Source organism: Macaca fascicularis, chromosome 1, assembly GCF_037993035.2.
Source record: "Macaca fascicularis isolate 582-1 chromosome 1, T2T-MFA8v1.1".
NCBI lineage: Eukaryota > Metazoa > Chordata > Mammalia > Primates > Cercopithecidae > Macaca > Macaca fascicularis.
Window position 1 is genome coordinate 148368843 of NC_088375.1, and position 23964 is coordinate 148392806.

Here is a 23964-nt window from a genome sequence, read left to right on the forward strand (position 1 = left end):
CAGCAAAGACTCGTATCCAGAATTCATTTTACACAAACTGGGACCTAACTGTTGATCTTTAAGATAACTTTAATACAAATGGATAATTGAATAAATACATGTATAGGGGAATAAACATCAGCTTCAGGTATTACTTTAAATATCATCAACTAAATATTAATGAGATATAAAACCACAGTACTTCTAAATTATGTACAAAATATTGATATAAGCAAAATATTAAAGATTTATGATTTCAGAACTCTTCACAAAGCTTTCAAAGCACATTCTCACTTGTAAGGATGTACCAGATGCAGTACTTGATACTGAACATGCAAAGTTGACTAATAACTCGTTTCCTGGCAATAGTGCTTCCCTACCTTTTGAAAACCGTGACACACTAGAAAATAATATGTGTTATGTCCAACTATGGTAAAAAGAGGTAGTTGCTTATGGCTAGAAATTCTGACCCAAGGCTCTAGTCAACATAGATATTGTCCAGGCTACTCCAATTTATGAGTTGAGATTATTATCTGTCTACATTTGTAATCAATTTATGCCTTAAGAAATCCATTCCTAGCCTTCTTTTGTTCTAGCCTTTCTTTTACAAAAGATCCTGCGAACATCTCATGTCCCCGGTGGGAGAACTGGTACTTCCTCTGGATGCCTTTGGGTCTGAGATATGTACATGAGCTAGATTTCTTATGTTCTTTCTCAATCTGGGTCTGTTGGTGCATCTCGACTATTCACAACTTGTTGCATGGAAGCAATAATTGGTGTCTTGTTAGTCTGTTTCCTGCCTCCACTTCTGTCTTCTGTTCTTTTTCCATGTAGTAGGTATTTTCCTCATCCAGAGGGACACATGATTTCCATTATATGAAATGCAGTATAATTTGGCTTTGAAATAGCTGAGATAAAAGTTTTCATTTGCAATGGGAATATGGCTGAAGTAAAATGATAGGTAAGCATTTCATAAAGTGGTATATAATAGTTGAATTTATGCTTATTTTAAAGTTATTAAAATTTTTATCCTAATTCTGTATATAACTTTCTTAGTTCTTTACAGTTGATGAGGGCAAATTCTCTATACAGGTCTCAGAAAAATCTCTTGACTTATACAAAATGTGAACTTATGTCTACTTTACAAACATGTTTTATTTAAACTTATTTATAAAATGTTGAACAGATAATTAATTGATGGGTTTACTGTGATACCTAACTAGATACTAACTCGAGGGATGATTTAGATTATCATAATCACACATGAAAGTTTAATTGATTCATTGTGATATCCTTTTATCTAGCATAAATATTTAGAGACAACAATCGTCTACGATCACAGCATTAATTCTTACTAGGATTAGATTATAGTTGGACAATATAATTACATAAATGCTCAAACTGAGGTAACAGAAACAGACAGAACAAGATTCCCTAGGCTGGTTTACAGTCATCCAATTGCTACTGGTGATGGGAGCCTTAGAGACGATGAGCTTTGCATAGGAATGTTAGTAGCAAGCATCAGCCAAGCAGAATGTTGTTTAATGACATGAGGCCATAGGAAATGGTAAAGGCTATGACCCCCATAATAAAACTTTATGAGGCTACAACTTCCTAATTCTGAACAGTCAGAAATGAATTAACAACCCCAAATCATTAAAGAAAAAATTATCCAATTGTTATTCTCCAACTTCTTATAATGAGACAGTTCTGTAACCACATACTTCAGTATATGATTTTGGGTTTCCTAAGTAAAGAGAGACATTTTTACTAAAATAAACAAGTAATTAAGTTGCCTATACTATGTTATTCATTAACAGATTGGTAAGAAGGTAATGAACAAGGTGTATTACAAAATGGGTAAAAGAATTCTTAATGTGTAATGATTTTTGAGGCAATTGGGAAAGAGAGTATAAAGACAGTTTATGTTAAGTATTTCTAATTATCATATATAAATTCTATAAATTCTGTAGTTTTCTTCAAACCACTTACACACATTTCTTGGTAAAATTATTTCAAAGTATTTTGGATTTTTGTGTAGATATTAAGAATTGTTAACCTCTAGTAGTTAATAGTATATATGAATGCAAAAGTCTTATCTAGTATTTAGTCACATTACTAAACAATTTTGTCAGTTTTCCAATCGATTCTTTGGCCTTTTCTGAATAAGCAATCTAAGACTGTAATTACCAATATTGTTAATATTGTATCACTGTTAAGTGTCAATAATGTTTAAAATGTCTTTATAAATGACTTGTTCATATTGGGATCCAAATGAAATCCACATACTGCATTTGGTGAATATGTTTCTTGTAATCTCTACAGCCCCCTCCTGTATTGTCATGACATTTATTTATGGATAAATTTGATCATTTGCCCTGTAAAATTTCCCACAATCTGTATTTGTCTCATGACATTTTAAGATGTTTCTCCATCTCCTTTATTTCTTGTAAACCAGTAGGTAGGTGCAACATCTTAAATGAATTCAGGTCTAAAATGTTTTTGGCAAGTATTCTTCATAGGTGATGCTGTATACTTTCAATTGTATCACACTCAGAGCATGGTAATGTCTGATTGTTGCACTTTTATTAATGTGAAAATGGGTCAGTGATTTCACGTGATGTCAGACTGATTCATTCATTACAAAAATTGATCGACTTTTTAACCTAATGATTTTAAGCAGCCATCGATAATCATTGCCAAGATCCATTATTTTATTAAGGAATCAAAATGGTGATTTTTCTAATTTTGTCATTCTTCTGCATTTATTCACTGTGATTTTTCTGTAAAGAACCTTCCTTCATCAACTGTGCTTATCCTCACATACAGGTTTTAAGGGAAAAGATGAATATTTGATTCAATTTGCAGAATAATGAGTGAGTTCGTAGCAGCCTCCAGAAGCGACAAAATGTTTTGTTTTAATTTTAGTGTATTCTTGCAGAACATGGAATATACAAATATATCTGTGTTTTTTCATCTACTTTAATTCACTGTAGTAATTTATTATTTTTTTTAATAATGAAAGTGTTCATGAATCTGACATATGGCTTTTGGCTACTTCCCTTAAGAGTGAGTATGTGTGTTGGCATGTGTGTGTGTGGTTTGCAGTTTTTTGAGGTTTTGGTTTGTTCTTATTTTTCTTATTTCACATTTATGTTTTTAAAGTTATTGTTTATTTTTTTTAAATCACAGCAATCCTCCCCTCATCTGTGGTTTCATTTTCTGTGGTTCCAGTTACTCATGGTCAACCATGGTCAGAAAACAGGTGAGTACAGTACAATAAGATATTTTTAAAGAGATAGCATTCATGCAACTTTTATTACAGTATATTGATATAATTGTTTTGTTTTATTATTGTTGTTAGTCACTATCTGTAATTTGTAAATTAAACTTTATCATAGTTATGTATGCATTGGAAAAGCATAACATATTATATGGTTTGAATCTGTGTCCCCACCCAAATCTCATGTCAAATTGTAATTCCCAGTGCTGGAGATGGAGCTTGGTGGGAGGTGATTGGTTCATGGGGCTGTTTCTCATGAATAGTTTTTTTTTTTTTTTTTTTTTTTTTTGAGACGGAGTCTCGCTCTGTCGCCCAGGCTGGAGTGCAGTGGCGCGATCTCGGCTCACTGCAAGCTCCGCCTCCCGGGTTCACGCCATTCTCCTGCCTCAGCCTCCCGAGTAGCTGGGACTACAGGCGCCCACAACCGCGCCCGGCTAATTTTTTGTATTTTTAGTAGAGACGGGGTTTCACCGTGGTCTCGATCTCCTGACCTTGTGATCCGCCCGCCTCGGCCTCCCAAAGTGCTGGGATTACAGGCGTGAGCCACCGCGCCCGGCCTCTCATGAATAGTTTAACACTATCCCTCTCGGTGCTAGTTCTGTGATAGCAGGCTAGTTCTTGTGAGATCTCGTCATTGAAAAGTGTGTGGCACCTCCCCCAACCTGGTCCTGCTCCTGTCATATAAGATGCCTGCTCCTGCTTTGCCTTCTGCCAGGAGTAAAAGCTCCCCGAAGCCTCCCAGGAAGCAGATGCTGCCATGCTTCTTGCACAGCCTGTGGAACCATAAGCCAATTAAACCTCTTTTCTTGACCCAGTCCTGGGTATTTATAGCAATGTGAGAACAGACTAATACAGTATATATAAGGTTTGGTACTGTCCTCAGTTTTGGGCATTTACTGGGGGTCTTAAAATGTGTCCCTTTAGGATAAGGGTAAACTATTGTGTAGTAAAAATATGATCTTCATAATTTCTGCTGTTGGGAATTTATTAAGTATCTTTCTCTACTCCATTATTAATTTTCTACATCTTCTTTATTGTGTCTATTTTACCTATTATAGATCAATACTGTAAAGTCTTCTACAGAAAGTGTGTTTCTGCCCATTTTTCTTCATATATCTAATATTTTTATTCTACATACTTTTGCAACCTCTACATATTTTTTCTTCATATTTGCATGATAAATTATGCCATTTTCATTGTTTCTATTGTTCTTTGTTATTTTGTTTCAGTACTTTCTCCTGGAGATAAGGAATTTGATATTTGTCCCATCTTTTCTTCCCAGTCTGAGATTATAAATTCTAATTTATTATTTTTGTAAAAATAAATATTAATATATACTTTCAAATGGTTAAAAGGATATTGAATGTTCCCAACACAAACAAATGATCAGTGTTTGAGATGATCAATATGCTAATTACCCTGATCTGATCACTATACATTATGTGTATGGAAATATCACTATATACCCTATGAATGTGCTAAATTATTATTAAAAAGGATAATAATAAAAATTAAGGTTGTAACCATGTATAAAATAATCATTTAAATTTATAGTTATATTGTTAGCTGATTTCATGTTCTTTATGGTATCAACACTCAATTGTTATTTTTGTTTTACCTTTAATTTTTCTAGGATATGCTTTAAACATTTTATTCAGTAATTATCCGTATTTGGCATATATTTAGGGTTCTCATAATCAGGATTTCTTTCTTGCCTTCATTTACAGATGGAAACCTGAGCAGAAACTTTAGTGGGAAGAAAATCTTGGGGTTACAACTATTTCTTCCAAAGCTCTGTAGATGTTGCTTCCTGTCTTCTGACACCCACAGAAGAAATGTCTGAGGCTTTCAAATTCCTTTTCTTTTGTGGGTAGCCTAACTGTTTTTGCTGGGTTTCCCTGGATCCTTTTTTACCCCACAGATCCCTTTAAACAGTATCTTCACTGGATCAATGTCATTAAGTCATCTGACTTAAGATACAGATATTTTAATCTCTGTCTATTCTCTCCTTGTCAAGTAGAATTTTTGAAAGAGAAAATGTGCCTGATGACATCTTTTCTAGAATTCTGTCCAAACAGGGATATAAGTGGTCAAATTTTCATGTATGTAGATAACTCTGATGACAATGAAATATCACTATGTTGTCAGGGAGGATAAGAATGGGTGAAGAGAGAGAAGGAACACTGGAGGCTGGGAGACCCAATAGGAGACTGTGTCATAATCTAGTAAACAATAATGAGGGTAGCAGTGGTAGGAATAGCGAAAACGGGATAAAGTCATGAAATTTGATAACATGAAATCCACATGACTTGGTGACTCACTGGCTTTTGTTAGGAGGGATGCACAGATTGCTGATCAGGTACCAGTTAGGGCCATCAACTAAAATACAAGGGGAAAAAGTGGGGTTGAGGGAGACCAATTTTGTTTCAGATTCCTTTTACTTTTTTTTCTTAGGAAAAAGAAAATTATTATTTTGCTTATATTTTTGATCTGATTTTAACTTATGGGTTTGTCTAATTATTTTCCAATGTATTTGTGTGTGTTTGTTGGGGAAGGAATATGATGTTTGATTTAACAAGTCACAGAATTTTTCTGTGTTCTTTGTTACTGCATTGTTGCTCATGTGTTAAATTTATTTCATTTCCAGTGTCTATATTATTTACATAATGATGTAAATATTTATCATATTTTAAAATCATATTTAGGACAGACTCAGAACGTGGTCAACCTTTACAGCTCTAAACAAGTGCATAAATTAGTTTCTAATAATCATAATAGCTTTGAGATTAGATGAGGCTCTAAGTTAATCATACAAAAAATTCTAAACAAACCCTAAATCATTTAAGGGATTATAGAAAGTATTAGCCAAATTTGAAATTTATGTTATTTATTGTAAATTTCTTTCATTGACAAATTAAAATATCCCCTGCAAATTGTAAGAAGGGGTACATATTTATACTGGGAACTCTGACTGTTAAAAAAGCATGTTAATGTTACTTCAGAATTACTACAAAAGAGCTAAAGAAGGCAGTTTTCCTTCCATTCTTGAGTCATTGGTATTTAATGAAGAGGGATTTGGGGTTTCCTGATTTATTAGGATAGATTTTTTTTTTCTAAAAAAGCTACAACAAAAAAATAATATGCAGTCTTCTAAAAGTTTTTCAATTTGGGCTTAATAAAATCTTAGGATTGAATCTTACTGTTTTGAAACTTGTTTATTTATATCACATATGAGGCTACTTTTAAAGTTTCAATAAAGACAATTATTTTTCTTGCTTTATAATTTTGTTTCTTCAGTGATTTTGATCTTACAAAGTTTTCAACTTCAGTTTATCATTAATAATTTAATTACAAAATAGTAATTTTCAATTTTAAAATAAATTCAAACAATACCAAAGAATATGATGTGAAAATATTACTTCAGCTGCTTCTCATCCCAGATCCCATTCTCCAAATTAAGCATATTCATTGTTGCTTGATCTTATTACTTAACCTTTAAAGAAAGCCTAATTCTTTAACTTTAAATAATTTAGCCCAGGGGAGAAACAGTATCTAGTTCTCTTACAAGTAACAAAAACTAAGTATCAATACCTTTAAATTTTTGATAACTCACAAACCTAGAGATACTGAATAATATTGAAAATGTTTGAACCTCTTAATTTTAGCAACACTAAGATTGTCTTATTGTTGCTAAGATGGCCAAGTAAACTTTGTTTTGAGTAAGAACATAAGCTACACTTCTAAAAAGATGCTTTTCTATATTTCTAATAGATATAGCAAGTTTCACTATTCATGTCAAATCAATATATAATTTCAATATGTAAGTTTAGTGATCCTAGCTCTATTTAAAAATGAAAAATACAGTTTATCAGGGGTATTTTAAGTGTTATTCATCTTAATATAATCCTTTGAAGGCTACACATTCCAATATCCAAGTTTTAAAGTAGTTTGTATACACCCAGCATGCAAGCCATGACTTTAATCATTTCCTCACCAGAACTTCAATTATGCCAAGCACTTTTTAATTATCCTGCAGCCCACAAGTCTATTCTTAGTAAAAGTCTGACTTTTATGGAGGCAGTCTTCTCCTCTGTGGCAAAAATCAACTCACCACTTAGCAACTCCACCCATGAAAAACCCTGTGAATTAAAACCTACTAAATTAAGTGTGTATTTTTAACAGCTTCAATTTTAAAGTCTATTTTGGCATAAAAGTTGAAGCTTTTTTTTTTGAAGTACAAAAATGCTATGTTGGCATTTCCTGGTATTTTCAGAATGCAATTTGTGTTTTGAGTTGTCCCTTTTATAGTCAGTTTCTTATAACATCAATTTATTTTTCTGAAGAGAATATATGTAATCAACTTGCCCTATCACTTTGTATTTTTTATCTTGTTTTAAAAAAGAAAATTCTGAACCAAGAAGAACAATGATAGAAGAAGAATTTGTGTGTGAAGCAGGGCTGTAGGATAGGAGGAGAGGGTTTGGGGGCACAGCGGGAAGCAGAGGAACACAGAGCTGAAGTGTAAATGGGCTCAGTCTTTCCTGCACAGATCAAAACCTGGAACACAAATCTAGAAATTAAGAAAAAGTAAAGCAGGTAAAATTATTGTGCTTTTTACTATTTTCATTTTATAGTAGTGGAAAATCTATTTTTCCCAATTAATACAAATAGAATACAAAGTCATTTTAGGAAATGCTTGTATAAGGCTAATGCTTATAAGATATATTAAACACTAGTATATAATACATTCATTCAAGAAATAATAAGGACCTGCTATGTACAAGGCCCTGTACTTCTCTTGTGTTACAGTGCAGCTCCAATAAATGATTGTATTATGATCCACCTTCCCAAAAATGTGGTGTTCAAAAGCTGAACTTAGGAAATGTGGCACATACTGTGCCCTCAGTCAACACCTGTTTTCCTTGTTTTTCCCTGCTTTCATCTATTATAGAGGTTGGAATATCTAAAAGTTCCCCAGTTTGCCTTACAGATGAAATTTGCTTGACAAGGTTCTGGCCAATGAGATGTGAAGAGAAAGTCACTGATACCACACGGTCTCTTTCTAGTATGCTCTGGAAGTGCTGCTTCATTCACCTCAGGTGGTGGAGCTGAGAAGCCAAAAGAGTCTTTGAAGGTGCTCTTGACCTACTATTCTAACTGTGAACCTCCTAATCGGGACTTCTTATGGCATAAAATATACACACCTCTTCCTTGTTTAAATGACCATTCGCTGGGTTTCTGTTACTCTCAGCTGCATGAGTTACTGACTCAGGAAAAAAATTTGGCAATAAGCATGACAGTGGTCTTCATATTCCAAATTGTGATGAACAGTCTCTAAGACGGCTCACAATGATCCCCACCTCCTTCACCGCCTTGTGTAGTTCCTCTTCCACTCTCTACCAGGGTCAGTTTCTGTGACCAATAGGAAGTGGCAGAAGTGAGGGTTGTTGCTTCTGAGGTTATAAAAGGTTACAGTTACTGGGGTGCTCTCTCTCTGATTCTTTGCTCTAGGGAAGTCAGCTACCATGTTATGTGAGCAGCTCTATGGAAAGGTCCACATCGTACAAAACCAGAGCCTCCTGCCAACAGGAGCTTGGAAGCTGACTCTGTGGTCACTTCAGATGATGGCCATCTCACAAGAGACCCTGAGACAAAGCCACCTAGCAGTGCCCCTTTCAGATTCTTAACCCTCAATAGCAAATGCTTGTTGTTTTAAGCCACCACATTTTAGGGTGATTATTACTTAGCAATAGAGAACTAAGTGATTATTACTTAGCAATAGAGAACTAAGAAACAAATAGATTGATTATAGTATCTTAAACGGTGTGCTTTAAAAATACTCAATTAAAAATATTTTATAGTTCTTTAATAACACCTTTTGGTTTAGGAAATGGATATATCCTATATATATATATATATATATATATATAGGTAACTTTTTCATATTGAAATATATGTCCTCGTATGTTTGCTATTAAAACTTTTTTGGCCTTCTTAATGTTTGAGTGCTATTTACTGACTCATTGAATACGTGATCTAGATAGTGTTCTTTATGTGAGTCAGAAAATATCCCAGCTTTCATGGAATTGCTACTGTGGTGTGGGAGGCAGATAATTGAACAAGTAAACAAATAAGACAGTTTTATATAGGGCTGATCATTGGGAAGGAAATAAAACCATTAAAATGATAGACTCGGGATGAAGATGGCTGGATTTTGGAGAGAGAGTGACTTATTATGCTAGGAGGGAACATTGTTACTGAAATCTGAATGCTTAGAAGAGGCCAGAAATGTAAAGGTCCCCCTAAGCAGAGCACGCAGAGAGTGCAGAGGCTAGGAGGTGGGAATTCTTAGCTTGCTTAAGCAATAGAAGTAAGGCCATTATGACTGGACCACAGTGAATGAAGGAGCATAGGATGAGGGCCTAGTTCCTTGAAGGTGGCTTCTTGTTGATAGAAACAAAGTAGGCAGGGATAAGCTTTGTAGGACATGGTAAGAAGTTCAATGAAAGCCACTGGAGAGTTCTAAGCAGGGCAACGTCATGATTTGTGTATTGATAACGATCTGTGGGGCTGCTGGGTACAGGCTGGATAATAGGGCAAGAGGATGCAGAACAACTAGGAGAAAGTTGTGATTGGCATATATAGGAACTGTATGAGTGAGTGTGTGATAAGCGAATTAATGAATATGTCAGAGTCAGTCAAGAATGACTATAGTTTGGGTCAGTGTGATGGCAGTGGAGATGCAATCATGTGGACAGATTTGCACTATATTTTGGAAGTAGAAACGGTAGAACTTGATAATGCTTTGGAAATGTGCATCTGGAAAGGCAGTGAGGGAAAAAGCAGACTCAAGAAAAAATAACTCCCACCATTCTGATGTAAGCAACTGGGTAGATGAACATGCATTTATAAGTTGGGCAAAGACTGCGGGGGAGTGTATTTGGGAGACAAAAGCTTTTGTTGGTTTCAAAATATCTGATATTTTCATGTGAAGATTGTAATCAGAGAACTCAGCTGGGTATTTGACTACATTGCTTATAAGAGGAGTCAGGACTAGAGAAATACATTTAGGAGCTGTCATCAATTTCTCAGAGATTCATAGTGCAGGTTAATTTTATAGAGGCTTTCAAAACCAAGCTTCATTGGCTGTGAAATCTTGTCATGCTGAAGGGAACCATCAGACTGAGATAAAAATATATAGGTGCTATTTAGATCATGCCACTGGATGAGGTACAGCTCTAGAAGAAGACAGAGCTAGTGGAGCTTAAGGGTGCTACAGCATCACAACGATGCTTTAACTGTGATACCATCAAAATTGAAGTCACTTTAGAAAACATTCTGAATAGTTTCCAGGTCTTTGTAGAGCTCTCTTTTTTCAAGGAAATTGACAGAATTTTGTATCTTGGCTTAGCACTCTCTCTACCATTAGAGTCATGTGGCTTTCTGTGTCTTCTTAGAAATAATAGTTCTCATTTCTGGGGCTGTAGATGGTTTTCTTGAAGTTTATTTTTAAAATGTGTGGTATTTTCATAGAAAAATAATGCAATAATGTACCACCGATATGGCACATTGATTATGCATGCTTTTCTTCTTAATACAGCTAGTGTACAAAAAGGGATCACAAGAGAAAAACAGAAGAATTCTGCTACTGAAGATCTTACAACACTGTGTGAAAGGTATCTGTTAGCAATAATAGGAAGCTACTTCACACTTCAGCAGTGATCTGAAAACTGTCAGATGCTTTTGAACTTGCCATGTTGGCATGCAGCTCCTGCACTTATTTGAGTTACATGAGGTTGCATGTTCTTATTGAGAGTTAAGAGTTCTCATTTGAAAGCAGTCCAGTCTTGCAAAACTCTAATGATGAAAGTAACTCACTTACTGGAAGGTAGTGTAGATGTCTGGGTCACTAATTGAGAATAAGTGACTTCGGGGAGGTTAAGCACCAATAAAAGGCAGTTTCAGATGGCTGGCCAGCTATCTCACACAGGAATCTAAGACAGGAAGGCTGCAGTCATGTGCAATTTAATGGCAAGTCTAATAAAGATGATAATTTCAAAGTAGTGATGAAAGTAAAAGATATTTGGAGATATCTCCAATAACAGTAATAAGAGATTAAACTATCTGTGGTTACTATTGGTGACAAAGTGACTTGTTCTGCTCCTACAATGGTGATTTGCTGTCTACATTCATAATGAAAGGAAAGACTAAATGTCAGTTAGAAGTTTAATGAAAATAGGCCGGGCATGGCTTTGGGAGGCTTCTGCAGGCGAATCACTTGAGGTCAGGAGTTTGAGACGAGCCTGGTCAACATGGTGAAACCCTGTCTCTACCGAAAATACAAAAATTGAAACCCTCTCTCTACTAAAAAGATACAAAAAATTAGCCGGGCGTGGTGGCAGGCGCCTGTAGTCCCAGCTAATTGGGAGGCTGAGGCGGGAGAATGGCGTGAACCCGGGGGTGGAGCTTGCAGTGAGCTGAGATCGCGCCACTGCACTCCAGCCTGGGCAACAGAGCAAGACTCCGTCTCAAAAAAAAAAAAAAAAAAAAAAAAAAGAAAATACAAAAATTAGCCAGGCATGGTGCCGGGTGCCTGTAATCCCACCTACTTGGCAGGCTGAGGCAGGAGAATCACTTGAACCCAGAAGGCAGAGGTTGCAGTGAGCCAAGATTGGGCCACTGCACTCCAGCCTGGGCAACAGAGCGAGACTCTGTCTCAAAAAAAAAAAAAAAAAAAAAGAAGAAGTTTAGAAAAAATAAAGATGTGATTTACTTTTCCCATCTATGTTTATGCATGCATTTGTGGACCCCAGGTAAGAGCCCCTGGTTTAAGTGTCAATTAAAATAATATGCCTGGGTTAACATGCTGTAGTTTGAGGGGATCACTGTTCATCTTTTCACTATTTATCTTTTCTTCCCCACCTGATTTTAGGACAAATTGAGAGTAACAGATGCAGGAATAAAACACAGAAATCAAAATAAAGGGTTTACTGCTGAAAAATCCGCTTGAGCAAGCCTGTGAACATGTCTTTCCTGAATGAAGCCAGCTTACCCATAGGCCTCCACTGTCCCTCAGGAGAGAGAACACGTAAAACAAACTCTCTGCAGAAAGGAGGATCCCAAAGAAGGGGCCAAGCTGTACATTTATCAGTCAGGAAAGCTGCTCCACCCTCTATTGCAGCCCCTACAATTCAAAACAAGTATTCTTCCTAACACATTAATTCATGAGTTTATCAGTTCCTTTCATTTTTACTTTGAGATTTTTGTGAATAACTATAGAAAAATCTATTTCACCTGGCAGTAAATAGGAAAAGGCACAACATAATGTTTAAATACAGAGAATATTGTTACATGTGAGATGTTGATCGAATGTTCTAAATACAATCGAATGTGTGAGAGGGGGAAAAGGCATATTCAGAAGGACTTAGGTGAAGCCAGATGAATATTTTCGTGACAGATTGTTGGCTATTGATGTGAAGAAAGTAGAGGAATAGACTTGCTAAAAGTTAGAGGAGCCTAGTTTATCTTCCAAGAGGCTTTGCAACCCTGTAATACTGTAGAAATCACAAATTTGGCAATAATTTTAAAATAATTTATATTTATTTTTTATGGAATGCCATGTTTCTCTTTTTATAAATGACATTTTTCTGGTCAGTAATAATATATATCCTTTATTAAAATTAGAAAATACAAACAAACATTTTATTTATTTATTGGTAAAAAAATTATTAGCCTCATTCTTTTTATTTTTTTAACCAGTAAAGATCTGGGTAAAGAAAAACATTTTAGAAAACCACTTGTAGAGCACCATGAGCCAGTCTCTCTTCTCCATTTTTAAAAATTTATTGACTCACCTTTTTTCCATAACTTTTTGAGATACTATTTCAACCACTTTGCATTTAGAGAAAAAGAGGCAGAGAGTGATTAAGAAATCTGCCCAATGCTACATGGATAGAAGTTGAGAGAGCTGGGATTTGAGCTTACGTAAGCTAGTTCTAGCATTTGTGAAGTTCTCACCTAGTAAAAATTATCTGCAACTGTAACCAGAGCAAATCATTTCTAGCCTCCTGTCTACAGACACGCAGACACATTTGTAATGTTTTTGTTTGTTTGTTTGTTTTTAGCATGACAGATCAATTTCTGCTGGCATTATAGTTCTTTAACTATCATAGCTTCTCTGATTTTTCAACACATCTGTCATCTGTATTCTGCAGGCATAGCCAACACTGTCAGTGTCCCCTCAGGCAATCAGAATCAGCAGACAGAATGAATGTAGGACAGAAAACTGGCTGCAAACATGTTGGAAGGGCTGGAGGAGCAAAAGAGGCAAGATCTGTTACCTAGAGATTAGTAACTTCCACAAGTCACCACTATACTAGTGCAGGAGAAGCAGAAAGGCAGATGCTGCTACCCAGAGTCCACAGTCATTGTGCCCCTGATGCTGCCGGAACCCCACTGCAGCTGCTTTACAGGAAGCAGGGAGTTAGCGCTCTTGCTGATGCTACAGGGATCCAGGATCCCAAAGTCATCAGCTGCTGTCCCTGTTGCAGCCTAGGGAAACTGTCCCGCTGAGGCTGTTGGGGTACCTGCTACTGCATCTACTGTCTGAACCATGTTGCCTGAGCAGATGTCCAGGGCTCAGTCTTGCCTGCTGCTGTCACTGCTGCCACCATGTTTATCAGAGCTACTTCCAGAAGAGAAGAAATCCTCCTAATTTCTGTTTTTTTCCAGTGCCTCCCACTGCCTCCCAGAATGCCAAATACTCTTTGAGAGACAGCTGAAAGGAAAGTTTGGAAAAGACTCTGGCGTATGCAGATTCTGCTTCCCTGCAATAGGGGGAAAGCATGGGGTGGAGCTGGAGCTGAGAGCTCATCACAAATGAGCAAATCAGTCTTCAAGACATTTACCTTCCCCTGAAATGTTTCCCTTCTTTTGCCGTGTTTTCCATGTCATTATTCTTCCACAATTCTGCATCATATTCTGTTAACTATTAATGCCCTGGACAAGTTTATTTGCTCTTTCTTAGGGTTAATTTTTCTCCTTTTCTTTGAAACTTTAATTTGCAGGTTGAGCTTGTGTGGGAGTTTTCATCTCCATCCTCTTCAAGACTCCTTGATATAAATTTTTTGGTTGCTTTCACCAACTCTCCCCCCACCATCTCTAGACCAGGGCATGGTCTTAGTTGGTGGCTTGAACTCCTGTGGCTTGGTGTCTTTTGGGATATTAGAGATCCAGTCACTGAGCTGGCAAAGGGAACACTGTCCTTGCTTCCAGCTTTAGGAAGAATGCTTTGCTCTGTCACCCCACGTGAGTCCAACTCTTGGCTGCCTACGCTGCCTGAGTCTTCAGTTCCGGCATCGTGCTGCAGGTGATCTATATCCTGCTTTTGAATGTGGCTATGACTTTTCTTTATATATTTTTTAAAAACGTTGTTACTGGTATGTTTACAGTGAAGGGAAGAATGTAAAGCATGAACTCAAGAGTCACAGTAATGATAAATTTTAATGATTGTAATTGTCCTGTCATAATACATTTATTTAGTTGATTTGTTTGGATTTTCTACGTAAATAATCATGTTATTCAAGAATAATGAATGCAGCCACCATGTAATCATCACTGATTCCATGGCAAGTACAGTCTGCCTTGTGCTTTATATACTTGTCAGGACTCAGAAATGGGCAAAGGGGATCACTGGTGTCTTTCAGTGGAGTGCTGGGCATTACAGTGGAGTCCTGGATTATCTGATTCCAAAAATTCACACCTTGACTTTCTGTTGACTAGGTTATTTTGCAGCTCTGCAGAGGTAGCTGTTAAATTGTTGAAAACTGCTGACAATGCAGCAAATTCTTATTCATATCAAAGCAAACAAATTTTGACTGGTTGATTAGAAAGCTCTATAAGTCAAATCTCATTTGAACAAATCTTACTATATTAGCGGTTCCCTCAGTAATTAAAAAGTTGAATAAAATCTTTGACATATGTTTCTTTTATAACTGTAGAAGGGTCATAATTTTACTTTTTTGAAAATTATCCTTTAGCATACATAGTATCTTTTAGTCTTCACAACCTGAGAGGTATCACTCCCATTTAATAGATGAGAAAACCGAGACTCAGATCAAATGCTTGCCTGCTCAATGTCAAGCTAGTAAGTGGTCAACTAGTAAGTGGTCAAGCTGGGATTCAAATGCCAAATTTTGCTGTCTTCAAGCCCTACCTTCAAGATCTATGCTTTTATATATTTTTTGCTTCCGGAGAAACCATTTATTCACAAATAAAATGATGAAAAAATATGAACTTTGATAAAACAATACTAATAATAACTAATATTTATTAAGTGTTTACTGTGAGCCAAACACCAGACTAAACTTATGTGGATTAACTCATGTAAGTAACAATGAGAGAAGTGAGTTTAAAGAGGTTCAATAACATGCTGAAGGTTTTACATGCTATTTCTAGCTTTTTCTTTTCTTTCTCCAAATGCCTAGTTTTCCACATTAGCTGCATGTTAGAATCATCTAGAGAGAGCTCCTTAAAAAGATTAGGGTATCAGCATATCTTATAAGCTTCCTAGGTGATTCTAATATGGAGAATCACCACATAATATAGAGGACTTATCCTGCTTCCCTAGCTGATACTTAAGAGAACTGGACAAATCCGTAATATTTGTTTTGGTTTTCCTGCTGTAGCTTGGAAAGGGAGTAATTGGGCTGAAATCTGTACTGTCCTGAAGGTTGAGTATCTAGATGTATGCAGGGCTTAGCTAAAAGCATTTGAAAAAGCATCTCAGCCAAAGGTCAAATCATAGCAGGAGCACAGCAATTTAGAGAAACCATCTGAGTGGTAAGAAAATGACTTTTACGTGGACTTACTAAATGATAAAGATCTGCCTTAATAAGGCCAGACAATAACACATAAATGTCAGTATTTGCTAAACAAGTTCTCTTCTTGTTATTTAGAAATGATTTCAATCACATATTAATATTTTCTATAAATATCCTTATCTCCTTGCCCATAGAAGCAGACACAGTGGCCTAGCTACTCAAAAGCCATTCTCAATCTTTCATTCTTGTCTTTTCCTTCATCATGACTTGAAAACTAAAACATTCAGGTTTCCAGCCATCTTTCCATTAGAAGTAACCACGTGACCCAATTCTCAACCAGTAAGATGAAAGCAGTTGTTATGATATGAAACTTTGAAACACCGTTTTTAAAGAGATAAACTAAGAAGCCCCTGCCCTATATATAGATGAGCCTTGAGGTGGTAGAGCAGATATTTTGTGACCATGCAGAAAAAAGCCACAAGTCAAGAATGGTGGAACAGAAAACTGAAAGGATTCTGGGTTCTTGATGATATCGTGGAGTCATGTACCAGGCCTCAACAGCCTCATATCAGAAATTTTTTAACATAAAAAAGGTAGTCCCTTAATCATACAGTCTACTCTTGGTTGGTTTTTCTGTTGCTTGCAGCTGAACGAAATCCTAACTGATACATTTGTCAAAACATGGAAATAAGAATGTATTTTTTGTTGTTATTTTATTTGAAAAACCACTGTTAAACAAAAGCTTCTGAAGGCAAACTTCAGTCAATTTAATTAAGCCCAATAGAAATATACCCAAGTCATGCCTTTTTGTTGTTGTTGTTGTTGTTTTTTGAGACGGAGTCTCGCTCTGTTGCCCAGGCTGGAGTGCAGTGGCCAGATCTCAGCTCACTGCAAGCTCCGCCCACGGGCTCATGCCATTCTCCTGCCTCAGCCTCCTGAGTAGCTGGGACTACAGGGACCCGCCACCATTCCTGGCTAATTTTTTTGTATTTTTAGTAGAGACGGAGTTTCACCATGTTCGCCAGGATGGTCTCGATCTCCTGACCTTGTGATCCGCCCGCCTCGGCCTCCCAAAGTGCTGGGATTACAGGTGTGAGCCACTGCGCCCGGCCGTATTTTTTGTTTTTAAGGCAGTCATGTGGTGTTGTCTTCTACCTTAGTTTCCATTCTGATTTCAAATTGAGTGAAAACTCTAGTAATATATACCCAGAATTTTTCTAAATTAACTCCTATTTTTTCCTCTTTTACAATAATACATTACAAAACCTAACACTTAATAGAAATCAGATTTCTTCTCTTAGATTTAATTGTAATGCAGAAATCTAGCAACAGGATCAATTGTGATATTTTGTAATACAAAACTCCCAAGTAACTTTTAGGCCTTTAAGCATCTCATCCTGAGAAACATGGATTAAATATATAATAACATTGTTAGAAAAATGTGTCCTGTTTTATTGGAGCTTCCTGCTGCTTTCTTTTCTCACCTTTTCATGTGGTTTCTTTATAATTGTTCTACCCAATTCTCAACCAGTCTTGTTTGTTCATATTTCAGATTAGTAATGTGGTAAAAACAGTGATTTGTGATCTGAAGAATAGTTTGATTGATAAAATAGATTAAATCTAGAATATCTAGATTAAAATAGCAAGTTCTTAGATAATCAGAAGAATACTATAATTTCTCTCATATAATTTTTATTTTAATTTTTTAGAGACAGTGTCTCTCACTGTCACCTAGGCTGGAGTGCAGTAACATGATCATAGCTTACTGCAGCCTTGGACTTCTGGGCTCAAGCCATTCTGCCTTGAGAGTCCTCAGCCTCTCAAGTAGCTAGGACTATGATCAAATGCCATCATGCCCAGGTAAATTTTTTGTTTTTTAATTTTTGTAGAGATGTCTCTCTGTGTTTTCCAGGCTGGTGTCAAACTCCTGGCCTCAACCAATCCTCCTACCTTAGCCTCCCAAAGTTCTGGGATTACAGGCATGAGCCGCCATGCCTGGCCTGCCATATATAATCTTTAGGTATTTTAGTATAACGTACTTAGTTCTAAATTTTTTTCTAACCATAATACAATCTTTCTTTAATTCACAGTACATAGTCTTTTCTGCCCAGTAGAGCTTACGTTTCTTTTAAGAAAGTTTTCTTTTAAGAAAGTTTTCTTTTATAATTACCCATAGGTCAACAAATTTTAACCTTTGATAGAAGACTGAATTTACTTTTCAAAACTGAGTAAATTATTAAACTCATTTTGAGTGATGCAAGTAACCCATCCAATGCGATATAGATTGTCCTTCTTATCTTTATTATTAATGAGGAGAAACACAACCATTTAGAGTCTCTCAAAGGAGATGGAATTTTACAATATTCAGGGTGTGGGCCAGTGTTTTGGAATGAACATGTTATTTCTTCATAAGAGTTTCATTAAACATGTTTACTAATGTTTTGCACCAGTGGAATTTCATATCTGTCAGAATTCATGATCCCATTCAGTTGTTATAAGAAAAACTTTAGACAAATTAAATTTAATGGAGTTTAATTGAGCAAAGAATGGTTTGCACATCAGACAGCCCTCAGAACTAAAATAGGTTCGGAGCAATTCTGGTGCTGTAGCATGATCAGATCATATTTATGGACAGAAAAAGGAATGTGACATTCACAAAATGGAAGTGAGGTACTGAAACAGTTGGATTGGTTACAGCTGGGTGTTTGTCTTATTTGAACCTGGTTTGAACAGTTTGCTGCCTGTGATTAGCTACTTGTTACAAGAGTAGGTTACAGTCTGTTTACATATCAAGTTAGGTTATAGCTCACTATGCATGGAGAAACCTTTAGGCAAAAGTTAAAATATGTAGGGAGGCAGCTTTAGGCCAAACTGAATTTAACAATGACCCCTTCAACCTCTCAATTATACCATAAACTTTAAGCATAATGTCACTTTCTGTCATTATTGTAAATGGACAGACTTATTTGGTCTCAGTATAGAATTCACAAGTCTTATTGGGTCTCAGTTCCCATCTGTTTTGAGATCTCCTTGCTTCTTTAAGGCTTTGGTTTGATTATGTGGAACATAGCATAAGTGACTCCAAGTTGGGTTAGTGTAGTCTGTTAAGGCCTAGTGCAGGAGTTCAGTTCAAACCAGTGGCCTCCCATAATTTTGTTTAACAAATCTTAGATGAGAGCATGACCAAAACTTAGAGCTTTATTGCTATTCTTAGTTACCATCATTTTGGGGTTCTAGTCTCAACAAGTCAGTCGTAAGTTACAGTAGTGTCCTCATGATCACATGTCTTTGGGTTTTTGTTGTTCTAGTTGAAGAGGGACCACTTGGCATTCTACAGATGGCTGCATGTACACCTTTAAAAATTTTAAGAGAATACAGCACATCAGGGAGACTACTATTATGGCTATCAAAAGGATAATATCAAGAGTTTGGAATATACTTCTTAGCCAGGTTTCCCCTGAACAAAACCAATCAAAATCAAATACATCAAAGAACGAACCAGATGAGGAATCTACCTATTTTAACTAAGCAGCTTGTTGCTTAATCCCCTGTGACTGAGTCCCTATAATACCTGATGTATTCATCTATGTGTAATAAGAAGTGTCAAAAACTGCACAGATTCCTCTCTTTTCATAGTTAATCTAGAGCAATTTTATTACCTAATAAAACGTTAGCAAGAGAATTTAAAGACGTCTGTTGTGCAACCACAGTCTTTCCAGTTGAACCTGCTGTAGAGCCTATTATGAGTGATATATTTGTAAGCATTACCTCATTTATATTTAATGCAGGCCATGGGAAAAGAGACCTAAGAAATGATGCCCATCCAGAAGAGTGAAGACTTCCTGGCAATGTTCTTTTAACCTAAGATGTAGGTTAAGAGGAGTGAACAAATGTTCTGTTTCTGACTGATCATGGAGCAGCAAAGGTACTATTAAAATTTCTAGCCCATACTGGCCCTTCATCTTCCATCCATCAAGGCATAAGTTGCTCAGGTATAAAGTTGGCTGCAAAATACTCCACAAATAAAAGCATACTCCATTGGTGCACACAAGGCCCCTTTCCCAATTATATTGTTCATAGAGGCATAAGCAAGGAAAAGAAAAAAACTAAGAGAGGTAAAATTTTTCTGATGACAGAGAATTCTTGATCCATGATCTTGGGAAAGTTGTCCATGTCTAGGATGCTGTCTGCTTCTGGGGAGAGACTTCCCTGATTAGCTGCACCTTAAGGTCTCCTACAGGTGTACAGTTCCAAGAGTCTGAAGGGCCACTCTGAGTTGTGTGATTACAGGCCCAAGGTTCAATGTCCCAACGTTTTGCTGCAGTGTTGGTGGCAAGGGCAGTCTTCCTCTATTATCGTTCCCAGAAAACCTGGTCTCCACGTTGTAGATCATGAAGGGTTTGATTGTCTTAAGTTGGTGAATCATGAAAAGTTTCCTTTACCTGGTGAAAATACACTTTGGCATAGGCATTAAAGCTTTGCAGCATTTAGTCATATCAGACGTTAGAAGCAGAACATAAATGAGTTTCTATTATCAGGGAAATAGGCCTTCCAGTAACTCTTCCCTAGGGGATCAACTTATGTTCCCATTGGAAGTGGATTTGATTGTAATCAATCTGTAATATCTTTGACTGAGGCAATCCAGTTGATTCAGTTTGCTTTGCTTAATGTGACTGTATCCATAATACCTTATTTAACTGTTTTACCACTTGTCCAGTGAAACAAGTAGATCTATTGCTGGAATTTTCTCCAGGAATACACCATGAGGGAAACACGTTTTCTAATAACTTTTTAACTACTCTTGTAGCCTTCCTATATGGGAAAGCTTCTGTACAATCAGAAAACATGCAGAGAAAATGGCAATTGAATGAAATCCCTTTATAAGTGACCCATCAGATTGAAGAAATGTACCTGAAGTTTTGGTTGTCTTATCAGGATTATGGTTTTGACAAGTCAAAAATTGGTCATCAACCATTACAGAAATTTAGAACAGTCACCACACCAATATTTTTTCCCATAATTTGGATCACTGTATCTCTTCCATGATGAGTCACGGAGTGCAAAGCTTATAATGAAGCTTTAGGGACTCAGGAAGCAGTCAAGGCTCCATGAGTCCATGCTTAACCTTGGGTTTATATCCTCTTACATTCCAGTTTTGTTTTTCTAATTCAGGTGTGTAGCACTCTTTGTTAAATATGTTATCATAGGTAATTTGACTTGGACCATGGAATTTATTGGAATTGTGTATCTTAACAATTTCAGTACTTATAAACTTAGTATGAAAATCTGCAACCATATTTCCTTGGTATTTAATTAATTCTAGTCTGCTTGGGTAAACAATTTTATAAACCAGTTTCTTCATTAGAGTTCTGAGAATTCTTACCTAATCCAAATGATATGATCCTAAAGTAATCAGAAATCTGTATTCAGGAGTGCTTGTCAGGGTCCTTTCCATCCTTTCCATGCACCTCCTTGAAGATATAACACTTTAGGATAATAATTGCTTGTAAAGAGCTTTCAGAAAAGGCATCAGAATTAATCAATTAACTAGGACAACAAGACTTAAAATGGTTATAACTAAAGACATAATTGACAAGAAAGTTTAATTCTGTCTGTGGCCTACAATAATTTAACATAATAATCATAATATCATGACTGATAACATATACCATGACATGTCAGAATTTTAGAAATCTCATACTATTTTTGGAAAATGATGTAACTCAGGAAAAGGCTAAACATCATTTCTTATTTGACAATGCTTCCCATATAATTAAACATACCAAATAAGCCTATTTATTATATCTGTTTTGAATGCTTCAAGGGCTCTCTGTAGCATCTGAAGGTTAGTTTGGAGTCAAAAAGGCTTATTTTTTCTTTTGAAATTTTATGTTGGGAAGCCTGTCAAATATGTCAAAGGTTTAAAACACTTGATCAAAATAGGATCACAGATCACTCTGAAATAATAATCAATCATTTAGCCAAATTGATAATTAAAAGTTTTAAAAAGCAAAAACCTTTACTCTTTGTTAGAGGGAAGACCTAATTTTCCAAATAATTAAAAGACCTAAAAAAAGACATCATGAAGCACGTAAAATCTGTTTCTCTTTCTCTCCCCTCCCACTCTCACCTTTTGCAGTTTACTCAAAAGGTGAACAAAAAATCTTTTACTATCTCTTATTACAGAAAAATCTTTAAAAATATTTTTCCCTTGATACAGTCTCAGGAGGTGCTGAGAACCTATGCCCCAGAAAAATCTTGTTTAAAGGAGAAAACCAAATTCTCATTTTGTATTAGTACAACTTTGATAGTAATGCTGTTTTTAGAAAAAACTTATAATTCCCTTCCAATTTTAGCCAGCTTAATTGCACATAAAATTCTTTTCACAAAATTCATCTTTCATAAACTTTCCACAACCTTTTCTCTTTCTTATTTTGGGACAACTAATCATCCTGTTTTAAGACGAAAATTCCTTTTGTTTCCCTTAACTAAAACACATCTTTCATGTAAGCTTCACTTACCAAAAACATGTCTTACTTTCCTTGCGTAAGGAGTTGTTTTAATTACCATATGTTAATTAGATTTTTAAAACTCTAGTAACCTTAATTTATCATGAAAACCTAGGACATAAGCAATTTTGAACTGTTTTATATCAACATTTTGTCAATGGTAACCATTTCATAATTTTCAGAAACATGTTTCCTCACAACAAAATTTTCATGTTTATTTACAAACCCAAATATATTTAGCTTATCCATACCACATAAAAATATATCAAAATGTATAAACTTAAATTTATGCTTAATAATTAGTGTTTCAGTGTTTTAACTGACTTAGAAATGGCCCAGACATTTAATAAATATCTATTACTTAATTTAATATAACTTTAAGATTCAAAATTGCTAAAAAGGATTTTTGAAATTGTTACAAGTTAATTAATAAACTTTTATTCCATGACACATCAGATTTGATTTTCTCATTCTTAACAATTATAGCTGAGTTGCTCATTAAGCAAAGCTAGCCATTGAAAGATGTTACTTAACTTCTCTGTGCTTCAGTTTCTCATCTACAAAGGAGAAAATAATTATCCCTGTTTTCTAGGGTGCTTGTAAGGATTAAGCAAGATTAGATACTGGTAGCATTTAAAACAAGGCTTGACATATAGTAGCTATTTTGGGCTAACTATAGGTAACTTCTTACTATTATTGTCATCATCATCATCTTATCTCCCTGCCTCCTTCCTTTGTGGCACTCTTCGTGAGCTGTAATTACATTGGTTACTTACTTACTGATTGTCTGCAGCACATACAGCATGGTAGAATGCAAGGCCCCATAGTAGGATGCAAGGTAGAGGGAAAGAGGCTCTTCTACCTTGTTGATTTCTCTCCCCTTTACATCTCCTTTGAGCTTGGAGCACAGTAGGTCTCAATACATTACACATTTCAACCATTCTCTTTATCTCGTACTACATTTCTCATTGTTGACCATGCCATTCATTTTTCTTTAAACTCTCTTTTTTTTCCCTTTCCTCATCTTTCTCTGCCCATATTTATAAATGCCGGGATATGTTTCTGTGAGGGTAAAGGACAGAGCAGAGGCATGAGTGGTAGTTGAGACCAGGTGAGACCTGGGTATCCAGTGGAGCTGATAAGAGTAGAAAGGATGCCTGGGGCTGCTGATCATAATGGAAGAGTAGAACACTGGACCGAGCCAATGGGGTGAAGTTGGGAGTAAAGGGCTTGGGCTTACTTTTAAGGTTGTAGATCAACTCAGTATGAATTAGGCCCCCCTATGCATAAGACTGAGCTGGCATTAGATAAAAAACATAAACAAGGTATGGTCTCTGCCAACAAGGATATCAAAATATAGATATGGATAGAC

General features: G+C 36.0%; 1 long non-coding RNA gene across 2 annotated transcripts in view; it reads left to right on the forward strand.

Annotated features, from left to right (window-relative positions):
• The first annotated feature begins 2037 nt into the window (after window positions 1-2037).
• Window positions 2038-23964, forward strand: part of LOC107127053 (uncharacterized) — a 42775-nt gene continuing 20848 nt past the window's right edge. Inside the window, exons 1-3 of one of the 2 annotated variants that reach the window (XR_010577331.1) lie at window positions 2038-3244; window positions 17793-17943; window positions 19872-20008. This is a non-coding gene — a long non-coding RNA (uncharacterized lncRNA). Of the gene's footprint in view, window positions 3245-9470; window positions 14631-17792; window positions 17944-19871; window positions 20009-23964 lie in introns of those variants that run through there. The other variant, XR_001484365.3, reaches the window with a different exon arrangement.